We start from the raw sequence: 14,374 nt of genomic DNA on the forward strand, positions 1-14,374 counted from the left end.
CCATATCTGCCTCAGGGGATCAGGTGGAGCTGTTGGTGAGCTTCATTCAGACAGGCAAACCCGCCACATGTTCCAAACTGTTAAGAACTGGTAACTACTATGCCACAGTTCCAGCTGGACAAGTTGCTTGGGTTAAGTGTCAGGTCCCGTCAGCTGTAGATAGGTCAGACCCTCTTCTCTTGTTTAAACCTGAAGAAAACCATGCCCATCTCACAGAACTTGAGATTAGGGAGGGCCTCCTTGAAATGCAATCTGTGAAGCGACCTTATGTAACAATACCAGTAAGAAATTGCACAAAGCACCCTGTGATCATACCAAGAAATACTGTTCTATGTGGTGTCCAGGCTGTTGCTAGGGTGATTGAGACCAGCCCACAGGAGCTGACCAGGCCCAAGGTAGTAGCCAATGCCGCAACAACATCAGCTGCTCAAATTGCTCCGGGCTTGTGGCAGCCTCCTGTGGACCTCAGCCACCTAAATGAAGAAGAACAAAGAAAAGTAAAGAGAATGCTGTGGAAAGAATCAGCTGCTTTTGCTCGAGACAGTCATGATATCGGCTGTATTCCCAGTTTGCAGATGTCTATCAATCAAAGGTGGCGTTGTTTCAGTACCCGTTAAATTTGCGGCTCTAGTGGCATGCGTTTTATTGACAGTGAGCTGACAGGAAGAGGGGGGAAGACAGGCGGCAAAGCACCGCGGATCGGAGTCGATCCCGGGCCGACCGCGTCGAGAACTAAAGGCCTCCTAATATGGTTTGCGTTAACCGCTCCGCCGCAGGCGCGTCCCGGAAAACAAAACTTGGCAAATCCGGTCGGGAGAAGGGCGAAAACATTGTTTCCGCCAACAAAAGCCTTCAGAGCCGTTCTCTGATGTTCTTTTAATGAAACAATATTAGGTAGATTGGACAACACGGAAGAAATAGCAGATTCAATGTTAACGCTTGCTTCCTCGATGCGAGCCGCCATTGCTACGTCTCACGTCACGGTCGCTTCTCCACTACGTCACATCTATGAAACTCCAGCCCTGCGTCCTGATTGGCTAGACAATAAAATTGGTTGGAGAAATCACTCTCTATGGGAGAGGTCCCAGATGGATGTAAGTGGAGCTAGGTTAAGCGAAATCCATATGGCTACAGTCAGGTTAGTGTCACAGTCCTGTGGGGCAGATCGGTTGAGCTACCGCTGTCAACAACTTCATGTTATTAATGATACAGTTAGCCCTGTCTCTCACAGTCTAACCCTGGTTCTTCCTAGACATAGCTACTGGCTGATATTTTACTACAACTAACTGTCTGTGCTCTCTTTCTTCCTCTTGACTTGAAAACTATCTCAGAGCCAAGCTGCTTAACTGTGTTTATTTCCAAGACATAGCTACGTATGGAGCTAGCCCGCTATTGCCCTCTCTAACATAGAAAGTATTCATGGATCAGTGCCTCTGTGTTCTTTTTGTGTCCCTGCTCTGTTTTCTCAAACATGGCAGATCACACTGGACCTGGTTCTGCTTGAGTTTTTTTCCTGTTAAAGGGGAGTTTTTCCTCTCCACTATTGCTACATGCATGCTCTGTATGAGGGATTGCTGCATCCAGAAGGAGTGAATGCTGCCAGTCTATTATTTGATGCAATCTGCTGGGTTTCCTTAGATCAGGAACCTTTGACCAATCTGTCTGGATGAATTGATTGAATTGACTTTGTAAAGTGCCTTGAGATGACATGCGTTGTGAATTGGTGCTAAATAAATAAGAATACATTGGATAGATTTTTTTTACTGTTGGTTGACATAACAATTGACAACCTGGGCTGGCTCCAAAATGCATCGTTGAGCCTTGGTGTTTCACTGCTCAAGCAGCCACAAAGGTGGGGACTCAAAGGACATTAATAAAGACAAAGCATTACAACCCCTACAAAAGTAAATTGAAAATATTTCTACACATATTTACAAAAATAATAAGCACATTTTTACACTAGTTACACACAAAACTAAAATTACTTAATTTAAACCCAATAATTACTGCATAAAATCACCACAGTTAATGAGTCACCACTGTGCTACAAGACCCCCTTTCATCTATTTCCTTTTATCAAACCCTCATGGAACAAATACAATGTACGTCCACCCCCGGGAACATTTTGTCTGTGCACATCAGGTTGAAGATGGAAAATGGAAATGGCAGAGGTTAGTATATGGCAGAGGTTAGTATATGCATGATGTACATAAATATGGCATATGTCAGGACTCAGCACCGGTGCAAAGTCCTTCCTCTCCTGCACTGTGCAGCTCCCATACCACACAATTGTGCTGAGACATAAAATACTTTCTATGGTAGCTCTGTAAAAGTCTCTTATCAGGTTAGTCAAAAGTCTAGTCCGTTTCAATTTTCTAAGGTAGAAGAGCCATTGTTTAGCCCTCTTTACCATGTGGGAGGTGTTCGTAATCCAGGAGAGGTCGGATGAGATTTTCAATTAAAATTAATTCAATTTTATTTAAATTGCGCCAATTCTCAACACATGTCATTTCAAGGCACTTTCCAAAGTGAAATTCAATCAAATCATACAAATTGGTCAAAAAGTTTCTTATCTAAGGAAACCAAGTAGATTGCATTGAGTCTTGACAGGCAGCATTCTCTCCTCATGAAAGAGCGTAGAGCCACAGGGACGTTCATCTGTATTGTCAATGGCTTTGCAGCAATCCCTCATACTAGGCATGCCTGGAGCGACAGTGGAGAGGAAAACCTCTAGCAGAACCAGGCTCAGTGTGAACGGCCATCTGCCTCGACCGACTGGGGGTTAGAGAAGACAGAGCAGAAACACAAATAGCACAGAAGCACACATTGATCCAGCAATCCGTTCTAAGTGATATGGTAATTGAGGATGATCTGCCTCCCCTGGATGATGTCACAGAAAAAAAACTGACAGAGAACAAACTAATTGGACTAGTTTTTCAGCATCACTCCTGGACAAAATATTTCTAATTTTGGCAATATTCCGGAGGTGAAATAAGAAAACCCTGGAAACCTGTTTAATATGGGATTTAAATGACATGTCTTGGTCAAAAATAACACCAATGTTTTTATTGAGATGTGAATGCCCAGGAATCTAATGCTGTCCATACGCTCCACCACCTACTCCTGTATGCAGAGTGGAGCATGTTCAGTCTTTCTGGACTTCCTGGAATGAGGTTGTTCCTAGGGCACCACTGTCTGAAACTGTGGACTTCCTCTCTGTAGTGGGTCTCATCATTGTTGGAGATGAAACCAACCACAGTGGTGTCATTCACAAACTCCATAGTTATGGGAAACTGATAGTTGCACAGTGAAACTTTTTTTTTGCAGTTTTAGGGATCTGTTATATAGAGTGAGTTGTGACAAACGGACTGATTCCCAAAACTCTAATCCTAAAAAACAAAAATGTGAGTAAATAGTTTTTCAAAAAGTCTATTTATTAAAAGTCTGTTTATTTGGAAAGTTATCACAGTATAATTTGCTCAGCTCCTCCCAGATAGGGTCCCTGTCCTGAGTGAAATGCTATCCTCTCTGGGGGAAAAAAAAGAAATTATCATTCTGGAGATCCAAGGTTTCTGACAGTAGTAATTTGCTTTATTGCATAAGAGCACTGGTAAAGTAAGGATTTAGAAAACAGTTTAAAGGCAACATATGAAATGTTATCTTTAAGCTCAGATCAAAAAGTTATGGTTAGAATTTCCCTTCCAAAATAACAAATGGAGAAGTAATAACATTTTTAAAATAGACATCCTACACACACAACATACATAATTAGTCCTGTTTCGATCAGAACATCGTGTAGCACACCACTTGTCACCCATGTTGTTTCAGAACATAGGGCATCACTAATCACTCCCCAAATGCTCTTTGATGTTTAGAGTTCCTGTGATGCCATTTGTTGGAGACAGTAATTGATAGGTGCTGACAAGATGTGGACTTTGTCAGATGTAGTAAAATGAAACTTCTCAAAGTGAAGCATCAGGTCATCTGTCTTGGAAGCCCTCTTTTTTCTGTCTGTGTCAGCCATCAGATCCTCTTTCTGTCTTCTTTTTTCAGGCTTTTGTTAGGTAAATGAGGACAGATTGACCCCACTCTCATTTAGTCGCCACCCGCTGCCCGCTGAAAGAATAAAAGTGACAATCTGAAAGATTCAATGAGACAAAGACAATTTTTTCATTTATAAATTGCTTCTAACTGAATTTACATTATGTTAAATCTATGTGCAGCATGTAAGGTATGTCAAGATATCCACATGCTGAGTACCAGCTTATTGCCTTGTTCCATCAGTGGACTTATTACTGACACTTGCCTACATTCCTTCAATTAAAAAGTAAAGTGAGACAAACAGCTCCAGTTTATTAGATAATAATAGTTAATAGTTATGCAAACTGCAGTTTTGCCCTGTTTGTGGTTTGCTTAACTATAAAAAACATCTTCAAAGTTGTAGGATGTTCTGTAAATGAAAGATTGTAAATTCTTAAATTATCTCATTTTAATTCCAGGTTGTGAGGTAATAAAACATAAAATATGCCAGGGGAGTAAGACACTGTAGGGCTTGATCTTCAAAGCTTTCAAAAAAGGACCGTTAAATTGTGTGGACAGGAAAAAAAACAGCATGAGCAATAAGTAGGTGTATTCATCTGATCTATTTTTGTCTGCAATGGATAAGATGTGCAAAACAAACTTGGTCTGTCCTATTTAAATGAATAAATTGCATTTAGGCTACTACTGGCAGTTTGGGAGCTGCTGTAAAAGAAAGAGGAAGATCAAATCCTTGACAAAATCTCTCTGAACACACAGGATGCACAAAACTGCTTTTAATGAGTAGAGAACTTCTACTATTTAACTTAATATTAATTGTTGTTAAGAATAAATAAAAAGGTTGTTTTGTCAGCAGATGTTCTGCAATGCAGGAGAAAAGCTTTTATTTTGTGTCTGAGTTTAGTTAGAAAACATTACAGCTGACTGAAATGTCAAATGCAACAGCTAAGCAGAGCTTCTCCAGCTCTGTTGACTGAAAACCTTCCTCCAGTCATTGGAGGTAATAATGATAATAATATTTTTTTTTAAATAATTACATAAATATGCTTCTTATAAATTTGCTGCTATAGGCTTAGGCTGCTGGATGACATCAAGATCTCAATCTGATGAGTTCGCCTACAGTTCTCCAATTTTGCATTATTTGTTATACACCATCTGCCATTACCGTCTCTAGCATAGAAAAGATTATTGGATCAATGTGTGCTTCTGTATTGATTTGTGTCTCTGCTCGGTCTTTTCAAACCCCTAGTTAGTCAAGGCAAATGGCCGTTCTTACTGAGTCGGTTTCTCCTGGACGTGTTTTCCTGTTAACTCCTTAAGCCCAGAGGGTTTCAGGAGCAGTTTCAGCCTGAATGTACAAACCTGATATAAATCAAGTACAGTTCCAAAGTTATAAAGTGTAAATGTAAATTTCAGAATTGATACTAAGGCATTGAAGATTATTGTGGAATCACTATTATAAATGTCACTATGTTTGATTTGTATGTCATTAAACAATGAAAAAAATTCTGAGCCTCACTGTCAGGGTTCAGTTTTTGCCTGCCTCCCCCTGGACTTTTTCCAGCACTTACCACCTCCCATTCAGCCTAGTTCTCTCTCCACCTCTGATCACTGCCACCTGCCGCCGCTAATCAAGCCAGACTCAATCCAGACTCAATCCACCTACATAAACCCACCTAGTCTGCTATTTCCCGTTGGATCGTCTTCTCTCAACTGCTCTCGACACCTCCCTTCTTCCTTCGTCCTTCTTTCTTCCACCAGCCTTCTGCCTTCGTCATCGTTCCTTCCCTGCCTCACTCTCCCTCTTCGTGCCTGCCTGCTATCACCCAGCGCCCAAGAGCTCTCGCTGCTGAGCTGCTGGCTTTCCCTCAACTCCAGAGCTCACTCGACTGCCCAGGAGGCTTCCTGGAACCCTGCGCTTGACCGGCTCCGCAGCACAGCTCCTACGGTGCTTCTCCTCTCACGTCCACCGACTCCTGCCCTCTCACGTCCGCCAGCTCCAGCTCTCTCACATCTGCCAGCTGCTTGCCGTCATCATCCTCCTGCTCCAGTCCGGTACAGCCTCTCTGGGTTTCATCCTCCACAACCCATCACCTTTTTAGTAAAACTCTCAAACATGGCTCTGTGTGTGGATGAATTCGGGTTCATTAGATCAGCTCCTGACACTCACCTAAATATTTTTCAAAATAAACACTGCAAAAGTAGATGAAAACCCTTTTGAAAATATAGGAGAAGCCTCTGACTTTGTATATCCACATCTTGACTAGAACTGCAGAAAATCTGGACTGAATCAGCTAAAGCATATTTGTTTCATAAAGGTTTTAGTGGCAGTGTGACAGGCAAACCTCTTATTTTGGCACAGTTTGTCCAAATATGCCTTTGCCAATGTGATTTTGACCTTTGAGTAGGGCCAAATAACGTTGCTGATTTCCTTTGTGAACTCTTTCTGCACATGACAAAAGCCTTTGATAATAAATTGTACCCTGTTTTTCATCAACGTACCATTGTGCACAGCATAAATCAATAAAAGGAAGAAAAAAAAACATAAATCATGACCCACTTTTTTTAAAAAAACACTGCTAAAACGGCCTGTTCACTCATCTACATTGCTTTGGTGAAAGACGTTGAGAGAGGAGAAAAAACAGCGCTGCAGAAAGTTACATTGTTAACTGGTCGCTGCTGCAGCTTGTGAGAAAGTGCCTGTGTGTCACTATGCGCACAGCAACAGGGAGAGAGTTTTGTAAGCCCTGTTCTGTAGTGAAATTACAACACCAACACAAGTGTGAGTCTTTCTGGACTCTGTCACACTTAGTCCAAACCAAAAGTAGGACTCCTTGGTTTTTAATGATACTGACCTTGGGGGTTAAGCATGCCTGTGTAGTAAAACATTTTTCTGAGATAGTCAGCTATGTTTGATATACAGTAAAATGGCATTTTGTGTGTTTAAAATGCTGTTAAACTGAAAGTTGAAGGAAGAAAATTAGGGACTTGTTTTATAAACATTAAGGTCTCCTTCTTAGAAGTATTTAGGAAAGAAATATGTGACCGTTTCTGACCTACTTTTAAAGTGTGATTAAATAGACATGGCTCTGCTAGTACCGAAATCGGGCCAGATAGGTTTAAAAAGGGGAGTTTTTCTATCCATTGTCACAACATACATGCTCGGTATTATGCCAGCAATACAGACGACTGTCCGCTGTGGTTCCACACTGTTTCAGGAGGAGTGAATGCTGCTTGTCAAGAAAACATTTTGACCAATCTGTCTATAAGATTTAATTGAATTTGACTTTGTAAAATCCCTTAAAATGACTTGTGTTGTGAACTGGTGCTAGATATATAAAATTGAATTGAATTAGGTTGCTTCACGCTTCATACCTGTTTTTGCAGTTAATTTGCATCTTTTTTTCCAAAAATGTTTCTTACAACCCTGTTGTCTGAAAATAACTGATGGTTTTGTGATCATGGCCCAACATCTTATCAATAGCGTACTGCGCACGTGACGTCACCGTCTCAAGAGCAACGCCCCTTTTGCCGCTTAGGTAGGACATACAGGTAGAGAACGCCCGTAGCAACCAGCTATTACACGCGCAACAGAAACAGCAATATGACCAACTTTACAGCCATTAAACTTTCCCAAGACGATGTCGCAGGCACACGGATTACTGGTCGCACTGTCGAAGAACACACCAACCTTCAGCTCAAACGATGGCTTGAGTGTCGAGGGCTTAAAAAGACCGAAAAACGGGCCGAGTTGATCGAACGGTAAGCTTTGTTTTCTTTTCCTGTGCGGCGGTCATGGCGTCGTCGGCCGTTTTTTTGTTTGTAATCACCGTCCAAGGATCGGTATATGTTTAATGTTTGTCTTATTTGAAATGTTTTTGAGTAAGCTATCCTGGTAGCAGGGTATCATGTTAGCGCCTGCTACCATGATATATGCTATCATGGTAGCAGGCGCTAACATGATAGCCTATATGCTATCATGGTAGCAGGCGCTTCATTATTAACATGTCGGCCACCAAAATACTCTTACCTGTTCACTACTTGATGTCGCTGGAATTGGGTCAGGATGTTCTTCGGTTGGGCCCTTTCCTCCAACAAAATGCTTGCTACATATGTAGGTGAATTTGATAACTTTTTCCATTGAACTGTTGTGTAGGGCGACCGCACCGGTGTACCAGCGCACACATTTCTCCTTGGCAGTCTTGAAGAAAACATCCTTCATATGCGGCCGATCAGCGTACCTCGAGTCGCTGTTGCACGTTCCATAGCAACAATGTTTAAAAACCATGGTTTTAGATTTGGAAAAAGCAGTCGTTTACCGAGTAAAACCAAGGGTAACGCACGTCTCTTTTACAGCGAAACAGCGGCGGACTATGCAAGCTTGCCCTACTGCGTACCACGTGATGTGACGTCATCGTGACGTTGCGGTACGCTATTGCAAGAGTGCTATATCTCTCTGAGAGACATTTGATCATTTTTGACTTTTCAGAGTCCAATAAATGTCTTTTTTGATCAATTCTAATTGTGCACACAGTTTATAGCTGACTACAATCTGCCACAGTAGCAAATTATCCAGTGAAGTGTGATGGGTAAAATATTTTTACCCAATAGTGCATAGACCTTAGTGGTCTATGCACTATTGGGTAAAATTGTCACTATTGGGTAATTGTCATGTGTCAGCCAGTCTTGGTAAGGTTCACAGCTGTTTCCATTATTTGAAAAATGGCCATGTTAATCTTCATAGTTTTTCAATACTGCATGCGCAAAACACAAACTACATCTCATGGTTGATTATTTATTTCTTGATTATTTATTTCTGCTGATCACATATTCATAGCAGCACAGCCAGTAGGTAACAACAGTTAAAAAATGCATTTATGATGCATTGTTCAACACAGGTCTTCTATCAGACCAATATCACAAGGTGTTCCACAGGGTTTGATATTTGATCTTCTACTCTTCATCCTCTACATGCTCCCCCTTGGTTATGTCATCTGTTACCATCGTCTCTACTTCCACTGCTGTGCTGAAGAAGTCCAGCTCTACATCTCCACCAAATCCATCCCCAATGCATCTCACTCCACCTTGAACAACTGCATCATTGAGATTAAATGATGGATGCTGTTACATGTCTGACATGTCTGCCAGACTGTTTATGTGTCTCCCTTCCCTCTTTGTGTTTCCTGTCTCTTCCCAGGTTCAGAGTGCAGGCTGGTGCCAATTTGTCCTGATTGCCTTGTGGGCTTGAGGGAACCAATCGTGACTCAAGAGTGTTCTATTTAAGCTGCTCACCTGTAGGGCTGTGGCCAGAGTTCCCTCTAAGCTGCGTGCATGCGCCATCGCGCACGGAATCTGGGTTCAGCATGCACAGCAAATCTATGCTGCGCAGAAAATAACATCCAAGCTGAACTTGATAATAAACTAAATAATAAACCAAGTTGTTTTATACTATTTTGCAACTCTGGTGAGAAGGTGTTCCGCGGCCCGCTCTGTGAGCGGCAGGTGTTGATAGAAGCGCACCGCTGATTGATGGGTGGGGCAGACGCCTTTGGGCAGGTCGCGGTGTGCGTCTTTGTTCTGGACTCAGTCAAAGAAAAAATACCGATCTACCCCGAGTAGAAAGCTGCTGCTCTGAGTAGTTCTTCCTCCCTCTGTCATACTCATGTTTTCGGTTTCAGAACAGGTGATATCAGTCAGGTAACTAAACTCAGTGTCCAGCCAATCATGACTTCAACGCGAGCATGTGCATGAAAGAAGACCTGATCAATGGAACGCAGATAACGTGCTTCACCATGGCAACAACAGGAAATAAGCCTTAAAGTGCGCATTTCCAATGAGTGGAATTAGAAAATTTTAATGAAGGCATGGAGAATATTTAACCATAGGAAATAATGCTGTTGCTGCTGAAAAACAGAGTTGGGGGATAGGTGAATGGAAACTAAAATATATGAATAGAACAGTAGAAATGGAAGTGCCAAAATTTGACACAGAATAAATTATTGCTTTCATTCTGTAAAGTTCTATTATAAATCTTGTGGTTCTCTGACTATGGAACAACTTTAAACTATAACTGAGCGCAACAGTAACATTCCTGACAGCACAACATACAGCTGCCTCTGAAAGATTTTCAGTGTCTCCTATGTTATTAAAAAGCTGTCGTTGGTATATAAAACAAAGAGCAGCACAAAGAAATTGTTCAGAAGTGAGAGCGTTCCCTCGTTGTGTTAGAAAAGCAATGTGCAGCTGAGAATATTGAAATAAATCATCTGACAACCCCAAAGTGCTTTACACTGGTCAATCATTCACCCATTGACACCCTGACGGTGGTAAGCTATGTAAGGAGCCACAGCTTCCCTGGAGCAGACTGATAGAAGAGAGGCTTCACAACACCACATGCTTGAGCTAAATCTCACTGCAGAAAATGTAAATAATTTAATGGAAATAAGAGTGGAACTCTAAAAGATGTACACATCTCTCAGTTCTTCCTTAGTAGGACCCCTACTCTGAAATAAAGATAAGCTATACAGCTCTTAAAAAAATCCAAGAATTTTGTCTTTTTCATGTAATCGGGTTAAATCAGTTTTATTTAAACTAAATAACCTAAAAGAAATTATTGCTGTAACTTGATTATTTTATTAAACCATGTAGCTTGATATAACCTCAGGTGTAATGTAGCCTCAGTGTGCTCGTGTGATGTTACAGAGGTCAAGTGAAGGCTCAGGGAGTTTGTGTGTTTGCTCAGACACGTGAACAATTAGGAACATTGGCTGTGGCCCACTCTACCAGCTGGCTACCTGACATGCTTTGCTCTCTGTTTTTGGTGGGAGTTTGTGGGCTTGGTAAGTTTGGGGTACCCTGTACATTTCTATCACGTAGGTTTTCTTTCTGTTATGCACATTTGGTAAGTAGGTTGGTGCCACCAAAGTAATGTTTTGAGTTTTTTTGTTAGATTAGAATAGCAGGGATTTTTTCCCTTTATTTTTCTCTTAGTTTAGATGACAGTAAGGCCCTGTTTTGTTGTATTTATTTCTTTGATTTGACACAACCTAACGACCCCTTTCTCCCCCACAGGTTGTTCAACCTTTTGGGATTTCTTTAAAATAAATCCTACTGGGACGCTGATTGTCCTGTGTTGTCTCACTCCTTCAACCTAACAGATGCACTCAAATGTCTTTAAACTCAACTATAACAAAACCACACATAACTTCAGTCTCACTATTGACAACACCATTTTGTCTCTCGCCACTCCGATCTGCAACCTCAGTTATCTTTGACAGAACCTCTCCTTCGAACACCATGTCAACAAAATCACAAGAACTACCTCCCGCCATCTAAAAACATTTTATTCATCTCCACCCCCAAACACTACCCTTCTTGGCTGTTGAAATTCTCATCCATGCCTTCCTTACCTCCAGACTGCATTACTAAAACCGCAATCTATATGGTTTGTCTTCCAAAGTCCTCAATAAACTTCAGCAAATACAAAACTCTGCTGCTCACTGGGGGGATCGTCTTATCTATTGCTCGTCCCACATGCTAATGATTGTGACATTCTCATGTAACGCCAACGTGCGTGCATGTTCCTTGTTAGTTTCCACTTTCCTTCCTGGCTGGGCATGCACATTTCTAGTGTTTATGTATCCAGTTAGTTTTGGTGTTAGGCAAGACAAGGCAAATTTATTTATATAGCACAATTCAGTACAGAGACAATGCAAAGTGCTTTACATGATTAAAATATATGAAAATAAAACAGAATAAAAGCAAGTAGGGATAGGATGTAGAAACAAAAAAAAACATTAAAAACAGTAGAACAGTTTAACTAGAACAGTCAAAGGCAATTTTAAACAAATGTGTTTTTAATCTTGATTTAAAAGAACTCAGGCTTTCCACACTTTTACAGTTTTCTGGAAGTTTGTTTCAGATAAGTGGCGCATATTAACTAAATGCTGCTTCTCCGTGTTTGGTTCGTGTTCTAGGTATGCAGAGCAGGCTAGAGCCAGAAGACCTTAGTGGTCTGGAGGGTTGATACACTGATAACAAGTCTGTAATGTATTTAGGTGCTAAGCCATTTAGGGATTTATAGACTAACAGAAGTATTTTAAAGTCTATTCTCTGAGATACAGGGAGCCAGTGTAATGACTTTAGAACTGGGGTTATGTGCTCTACTTTCTTAGTCTTAGTGAGTACGCGGGCAGCAGCGTTCTAGATCAGCTGCAGCTGTCTGATCCACTTTTTAGGCAGACATGTGAAAACACCGTTGCAGTAATCAATTCTGCTAAATATAAACACATGGATTAGTCTTTCCAGATCCTTCTGAGACATTAGTCCTTTAATCCTGGAAATGTTCCTCAGGTGATAGAAAGCCGGCCTTGTAATTGTCTTTAGATGCTTTTGGAGGTTCAGGTCTGAGTCCATCATTACACCCAGATTTTGGGCCTGATCAGTGGTTCCTAGCTAAAGCGACTGAAACTGTGAGCTAACGTATGATCTCTCCTCTATTTGTCCAAAGATTATTATTTCAGTTTTGTTTTTATTCAATTGAAGAAAGTTTTGACACATCCAGGCATTGATTTGCGGTCTCTGTACTGTGGTGAGCACAGAAGCCGGACTGGAAAACGTCAAAGCGGCTGGTCGTTGTTAAGAAGGTGTTTAATTGTTGAAACACAGCTTTTTCAATAATCTTACTGATTAAGGGGAGGTTTGAGATGGGCCTGTAGTTCTGGAGTAGAAGTTTGTCTAAATTGTTCTTTTTCAGCAGTGGTTTGATAATTGCTGTTTTTAGGGACTGGGGGAAAAAACCTGACAGAAGGGACGTGTTTATTATCTGAGTCAAATCAGACGCAATGACTGGTAAAACTTTCTTAAAGAAAACTGTGGGTAGAACATCAAGGCAGCAGGAGGAGGAACTTAGCCGTTTAATGATCTGCTTTAAGCTTCTGTGGTTTATTTGGCTGAAATGGGACATTATGTCAGAAATAGTTCCAGCTGAATACAGCATTGGTTCTATATGGTAGTACAAAGTGATCCTCTAATTGTTAGGATTTTCTCAGTAAAGAAGTTAGCAAATTCATTGCAGGCCTATGTGGAGTGGAGTTCGGAAGTCACGGACACAGGAGGATTTGTTAACCTGTCGACTGTGGCAAATAAGACACGAGCATTATTAATGTTCTTGTTTATGATCTCAGAGAAGAAAGATTCTCTTGCATTTTTCAATTGTAAGTTATATCTGTAAAGTCTCTCTTTATAGATGTCATAGTGAACCTGGAGCTTAGTCTTTCTCCACCTGCGTTCAGCTTTTCGACACTCCCTTTTTTCACCTCTAACTGCTGGAGCATTTCTCCAAGGAGATTTTTTCTTCCCGGAAAGAACTTTCACTTTAACTGGAGCAATGCAGTCAATGATGCCTGAGACTTTAGAATGAAAGTTATCTACTAGCTCATCTACTGAGTTGCAGCCCAAGGTTGAAGTATCAGAGTAAGCTTGATTAAAGGTTTCCGTGGCATTGTCCTTAAAGGTGTGTTTTCTTATGATGTCCCTTTGGCTAAATGAGTCACTGGAAATGATGCTTTCAAAGGTAACAGAAAAGTGATCAGATAGGGCAACATCATTTACATTAACCTTAGAAATCTTTAGACCTTTAGTGATGATTAAGTCTAAAATATGTCCCTGCTTTTGCGTTGGCTGTTTAACATGTTGAGTTAAACCAAAGTTTCTAAGTGTGTCACACAGTTCTTTTGCACTTCTGTCTTCAGGGTTGTCAATGTGAAAGTTGAACTCTCCCACAATAATTAAACAGTCATAATCAACACATATCACAGACAGGAGGTCACTAAAATCCTTAAAAAAGGTTGATGTGGACTTAGGAGGCCTGTAAACATTCAGAAACATAGTTCGTACCGGGCTCTTTACCTGGAGAGCCAAATGTTCAAGAGAGTCAAATTTTCCCAAAAACACCTTTTTACACTTTAGTGAATCATTAAACAATGTTGCTACTCCTCCACCTTTCCTTTGCTGTCTGCTCTCACAAAGAAAATTGTAGTTTGGAGGTGTCGACTCCAACAGAATAAATTCTTCATTAGATTCATGTAACCATGTTTCTGTTAAAAACGTTACATCAAGATTATTGTCAATAATGAAGTCATTAATTAAAAGGGATTTTCCTGACAGAGAACTAATGTTTAATAAACCCAGTTTATATGACTTAGTGGTTGATGATGTCTCTGTGACAGGTTGCATCTGACAGTTTATGACTTTTAAGTATTTTTTCCTGTTTATCCTTTTGTTTTTCTTATTTCTGCCACGTATCATCACAGATATTCCATAATCTCCGGCAAAA

Source organism: Fundulus heteroclitus, chromosome 2 (genome assembly GCF_011125445.2).
Source record: "Fundulus heteroclitus isolate FHET01 chromosome 2, MU-UCD_Fhet_4.1, whole genome shotgun sequence".
Classification (NCBI taxonomy): Eukaryota; Metazoa; Chordata; class Actinopteri; order Cyprinodontiformes; family Fundulidae; genus Fundulus; species Fundulus heteroclitus.